Consider the following 6,715-nt stretch of genomic DNA (forward strand, 5'->3'; position numbering starts at 1 on the left):
CACCCACCGTCTACTTGCTTTCATGAGAGAAGCCACTAGTTAACACTACGGCCCCCGGGTCTATTCACAACTACCGTCTCCACTTTTACTTTTACTTTGCTTTGTTTACGTTTTGCTTTCAGTTCTCACTTTGCAAACAATCTATAAGGGATTGACAACCCCTTCATAGTGTTGGGTGCAAGCTCTTTGTGTTTGTGCAGGTACTTGTGACTTGACGCGATCCTCCTACTGGATCGATACCTTGGTTCTCAAACTGAGGGAAATACTTACTGCTTCTGTGCTGCATCACCCTTTTCTCTTCAAGGGAACACCAACGCAAGGCTCCAAGGCTGCGGGGGAATCCTTTGCATATTTCCCAAGGAAATCCCTATAGGAGTAGCCAGCAGCAGAAGGACCTCTAACGCCGTTGCTGGGGAAGGTCTTTTGTTGCCGTAGCAGAAGGATTTCTGACACCGTTGATGGGGAGGAGAGATAAAGTCAAGATCTATCCAAGTAGGTGTCACAAACTCATCTCTTGCATTTACCTTTTTTTCCAGTTGCCTCTCGTTTTCCTCTCCCCCACTTCACATTTGCCGTTTTCATTTGCCTTTCTCCTTTGCCGTTTTCTTTCGCCTTTCTCCTTTGCCGTTTTCATTTGCCTTTCTCCATTGTTGTTTTCTTTCATCTTTTGCCTTCTTTTTCCGCCCGTTTCACTCGCTTACTTCCTGCTCGTTTGTGTGTGGGATAGTCCATCAATGGCTAGACCCACCACTCCAAACGATACCCTTGAGAACAAAGTTCTCAATTTCAAGCAGATTGAGGAAGAAAATTTAAAGGACGCTTGGTACAGATTTGCAATGCTCAAAGTAGATCTACTCGTAAGCAATCCACTACCATTCTTCTTCGCAATTTTTATGTTGGAATTTCTCCTTGGAATAGGTATATTCTTGATACCATCGTAGGCGGGAATTTTTTGGGGAGCCATACTATTGACTCCTATGGAGCTATCACGAATTTGGTAGGCTCACCCCCGCTCATGGTTAATGGAACTACCTTGACCTTGGAACACGTGATGCAAAGGCTTGACGCCATTGAAAGCAAAATTGCCACTATTGAACTTATTGAGGGTTTGGATAGAAAGATCCACAATCAAATTACTCAGTATGGATCCAAAGTGGGAATAGTTTTGAAAAATTTAAGGGAGAAGGAACCTATAGTTAATGATTCCTCTAGAATTGGCAAACTAGAAGATGTCATAACCAACTTGGGTTCCGCTTTTGCCGCTGTGCAAAATACTCCAAATCTCATTCTCAAAAAGACCGTCAAGTCTGTTTTTGTTCCTAAAGCTAGTGGTGAGTCATCCAATAAATATGAAGATCTTAAGATGATAAATGATCACGCTACTTATGGTTTGAGCATCAAAGATGACTATACGTGATTCCATCACCTTATGCCTAGCTAAGGGCGTTAAACAATAGCGCTTGTTGGGACGCAACCCGACGAATCTATCCTTTTTCTTTCTGTTTTGTGTTTTACACACTTTCATAATTCTGTTATGATTGTGTTTTTTGTGTTTCTTTTGCGTTTGTGCCAAGTAAAACCGTTATGATTAGTCTCGGGGATGATCGTTTGGTCATGCTGGAAAAGACAGAAACTTTCTACCCACGAAAAGAATTTTCATTTTTTTTATGTAAGAGATTTTGAGTTGATTCTTTTTGCTGATGATTTCCACGCAAATTCTTCAGACTGTCGTAAGTTTTCAGATTTTTTGAAGTAACACAAGTATACGAAGTATACAGATTGCCGTTTTCATTTGCCTTTCTCCCTTGCCGTTTTAATTTGCCCTTTTTGCCTTTCTCATTTGCCGTTTTCTTTTGCCTTTTGCCATTTTCCTTTGCCAGTTTTCTTGCTTGCTTGTGCTCTTGTTCGTTTGTTGAAGTCATCATGGTTGGAAACACCAAACTTTGCGACTTCACGAGTACCAATAATAATGATTTTATTAGTACTCTGATTGCTCCCGCCACTAGTGCGGAATCGTATGAAATCAACGATGCCTTGGTGAATCTTGTTATGAAAGAGCAATTCTCTGGCCTTCCTAGTGAAGATGTCGCATCCCATCTCAATACCTTCACTAAACTTTGCGATATGCAAAAGAAAAGAGACGTGGATAATGACGTGATTAAGTTGAAGCTTTTTCCTTTCTTGTTGCAAGATCGCGCAAAAACTTGGTTTTCTTCTTTGCCTAAAAATAGTATCGATTCTTGGGATAAGTGCAAAGATGCTTACATATCCAAGTATTTTCCGTCGGCTAAGATTATCTCTCTACGTAACAATATCATGAATTTCAAGCAACTTGATCATTCTTGTCTTGATCTTGGGAGAGGATGAAGTTAATGATTAGAAATTGTCCCGAGCATGGCTTGAGTGTGTGGATGATTATACAAATCTTTTACGCTAGTTTGAATTTTGCTTCTCGCAATATCTTGGAATCCGCCTCAGGTGGAACGTTCATGGAAATCACGTTAGGAGACGCTACAAAACTCCTAGACGATATCATGACCAACTACTCTCAGTGGCACACTGAAAGGTCACCTGCTAGCAAAAAGGTACACGCTATAGAAGAAACTAACTCGCTTAGTGCTAAGATGGACGAGTTGATGAATTTGGTTGCTAGTAGGAATGCTCCTTTAGATCCTAATGACATGCCACTATCTTCCTTGATTGAGAGTAGCAACGCTAGTTTGGACGTTAATTTTGTTGGTAGGAACAATTTTGGCAACAACAATGCTTTTAGAGGAAACTATGTTCCTAGGCCTTTTCCTAGCAACTCCTCTAACAATTATGGCAATTCCTACAACAACACTTATGGAAATTACCCTCTGATTTAGAGAGTAATATCAAAGAGTTCATCAACTCTCAAAAGATTTTTAATGCGTCCATAGAGGAAAAACTACTCAAAATAGACGATTTGGCTAAGAGCGTTGATAGGATGTCTTGTGATATTGATGCTTTGTAAGTTAGATGTGCTTCTCCCAAGGTCAACTTGGATGAAACTATAAAAGCTATGCGTGTCTCCATGAATGAGAGCAAAGAAAGAACCGCCAAATTCGCGCTAGGCATGAATGGTTTAAAAGGGTTCGTTCTAGTGATGCAAATCACGAAGATCTTAAAGTGCTTGGTGTGACTCCTCTTGAATCTTTGTTTTCGCGTGGCAAACCTATTGATGAAGGGGCTGGATATGAATCCACTTTGGTTGAAAAACGCCCCAGTGATTCGGAGTCCACCTATCTTGATGATAAAGGTGTGGAGAGTGGAGTAGAAGAAATCAAAATTTTGGGTAGTAATAAAACTCCCACTTTGGATTTCAAGGAATTCAATTTTGATAGTTGCTCCTTGTTCGAATGCATTTCTTTGATGCAATCCATTGTAAACTCTCCACATGCTTATAGCCAAAGCAAAGCCTTTACCGCACATATCGTAGATGCTATGATGAAATCTCTTGAAGAGAAACTCGAATTAGAAGTCTCTATACCTAGAAAACTTCATGATGAGTGGGAACCTACTATCAAAATCAAAATTAAAAACTATGAATGCAATGCTTTGTGTGATTTGGGTGCTAGTGTTTCCGCGATTCCAAAGTCTTTATGTGATATTCTTGGTTTTCATAAGATTGAAGAGTGTTCTCTTAATTTGCATCTTGCGGATTCTACTGTCAAGAAACCCATGGGAAGGATCGATGATGTTCTTATTGTTGCAAATAAGAACTATGTACCCTTGGATTTCATTGTATTTGACATAGATTGCAATCCTTCATGTCCCATTATTCTTGGTAGACCTTTCCTAAGGACTATTGGTGCTATCATCGATATGAAGGAAGGGAATATTAGATTTCAATTTCCCCTAAAGAAGGGCATGGAGCATTTTCCTAGAAATAAAATAAGATTGCCTTATGAATCTATGATGAGGGCTACTTATGGTTTGAGCACCAAGGATGACTATACGTGATTCCATCACCTTATGCCTAGCTAAGGGCGTTAAACAATAGCGCTTGTTGGGAGGCAACCCAACGAATCTATCCTTTTTCTTTCTGTTTTCTATTTTCCACACTTTCATAATTCTGTTATGATTGTGTTTTTTGTGTTTCTTTTTGCGTTTGTGCCAAGCAACACCGTTATGATTAGTCTTGGGGATGATCGTTTGGTCATGCTGGAAAAGACAGAAACTTTCTGCTCACGAAAAGAATTTTCATTTTTTTCTGTAAGAGCCTTTGAGTTGATTCTTTTTTATGCTGATTGCTACGCAAATTCTTCAGACTGTAGTAAGTTTTCAGAATTTTTGAAGTACCATAAGTATACGAAGTATACTGATTGCTACAAACTGGTCTGCTGTTAACAGATTCTGTTTTTGTTGAGTTGGTTGCTTATTTTGATGAAACTATGGATAGTATCGGGGGTATTTTTGGGTGAAGTTATTATGGACAAAGAGATAAAGAGTGGCAAGAGCTCAAGCTTGGGGATGCCCAAGTCACCCCAAGTTGATTCAAGGATGTCGTAAAAGCCTAAGCTTGGGGATGCCCCGGGAAGGCATCTCCTCTTTCGTCTTCAATCCATCGGTAACGTTACTTGGGGCTATATTTTTATTCACCACATGTTATGTGTTTTTCTTGGAGCGTCTTGTATCATAGGAGTCTTTTATTTTTGTTGTGTCACAATCTTCCTTGCTGCACACCTAGAGAGAGAGACATGCACTCACCGTGATTTTGTCGAGCTTCACTTATGTCCTTTGGTTAGACAATTCAGCTCACATGTGCTTCACTTATATCTTTTGAGCTAGTTGATTTTGCTCTATGAGCTTCATTTATATCTTTTAGAGCACGGAAGCGCGTGGCTTGGTAGTTGATCTATGCTATGATAGTAGTCTCAAAAGGGGTAGTTATCCAAAGGGATATGAAAACTTCCACCTTAATGTGCATTGAATAGTTAGAGAAGTTTGATTCATCTCATTTAGTTTTGAGTTGTGGTTGTGGTAATATTGAAGTTATATTAGTAAGATGTTGTGGATCTAGAAATACTTGTGTTGAAGTTAGTGATTCCTATAGCATGCACGTATGGTGAACCGCTACGTGATGAAGTCCGAGCATGATTAGTATATTGATTGTCATCCTTTGTGTGGCGGTCGGGATCGCGCGATGGTTTATACCTACCAACCCTTCCCCTAGGAGTATGCGTTGAATGCTTTGTTTCGATTACTACTAAAACTTTTGCAACAAGTATATGAGTTCTTCATGACTAATGATGAGTCCATGGTTTAGATGCACTTTAACCTTCCACCATCACAAAACCCACCACTAGCCTCCCTCAAAACAGCCACCATACCTACCTACTATGGCTTTTTCAAAGCCATTCCGAGATATATTGCCATGCAACTACCACCATGACATGTGCCACCACTTCTACATTGCCATTGCATGATCATAAGATAGCTAGCATGATGTTTCCATTGATATCTATGCCATGCTAGATCATTGTCACGGTACACTATCGAAGGCATTCCTTATAGAGTCATCATTGCTCTAAGTTTTGAGTTGTAAGTGTGATGATCATCATTGATGGAGCATTGTCCCATGTGAGGAAATAAAAGAGGCCAGCGAAGCCCATTTACAAAAAGAGGCCAAAGATGCCCACCAAAAAAAAGAAAAAAAAGAGGCCAAAGAGCCCACCAAAAAAATGAGAGAAAAAGAGAGAAGGGATAATGCTACCACCTTTCCACACTTGTGCATATTAAGCACCATGATCTTCATGATTGAGGGTCTCTTGTTTTGTCACCACCATATAGCTAGTGGGAAATTTTCATTATATAACTTGGCTTGTATATTCCAATGATAGGCTTCCTCAAAATTGCGTTAGGTCTTCGTGAGCAAGCAAGTTGGATGCACACCCACTAGTTTTCTTTAAGAGCTTTCACATACTCTTAGCTCTAGTGCATCATTTGTATGGCAATCCCTACTCATTCACGTTGATATCTATTGATGAGAATCTCCATAGCTCGTTGATATGCCTAGTCAATGTGACCATCTTCTCCTTGTTTGCCTTGCAACCTCCACCACACTCCATTCCACTTATAGTGCTAAAACCATGGCTCACGCTCATGTATTGCATGAGAGTTGAAAAAGTTTGAGAAAGTAAAGGTGTGAAAACAATTACTTGGCCAATACCGGGGTTGTCCATGATTTAAATTCGTTGTGCAAGGATGATAGAGCATAGCCAGACTATATGATTTTGTAGGGATAACTTTCTTTTGGCCTTGTTATTTTGAAAGTTCATGATTACCTTGCTAGTTTGCTTGAAGTATTATTGTCTCCACGTCAATAGCAAACTATTGTTTTGAATCTAATGGATCTGAACATTCACGTCACATAAGAAGAGTTACAAAGGACATCTATGCTAGGTAGCATGAAAGTATCAAAAATTCATTCTTTATCACTTCCCTACTCGAGGACGAGCAGGAGTTAAGCTTGCGGATGCTTGATAGGTCTCAAACGTATCTATAATTTTGATGGTTTCACGCTGTTATCTTGTCAACTTTGGATGTTTTATATACCTTCTATATCTTTTTTGGGACTAACTTATTAATTCAGTGCCAAGTGCCAGTTCCTGTTTTTTCTGTGTTTTTGACTCTTTTCAGATCTGATTTTGGAACGGAGTCCAAACGGAATAAAATCCCCGAAATAAATTTT

Source organism: Hordeum vulgare, chromosome 3H (genome assembly GCF_904849725.1).
Source record: "Hordeum vulgare subsp. vulgare chromosome 3H, MorexV3_pseudomolecules_assembly, whole genome shotgun sequence".
NCBI lineage: Eukaryota > Viridiplantae > Streptophyta > Magnoliopsida > Poales > Poaceae > Hordeum > Hordeum vulgare.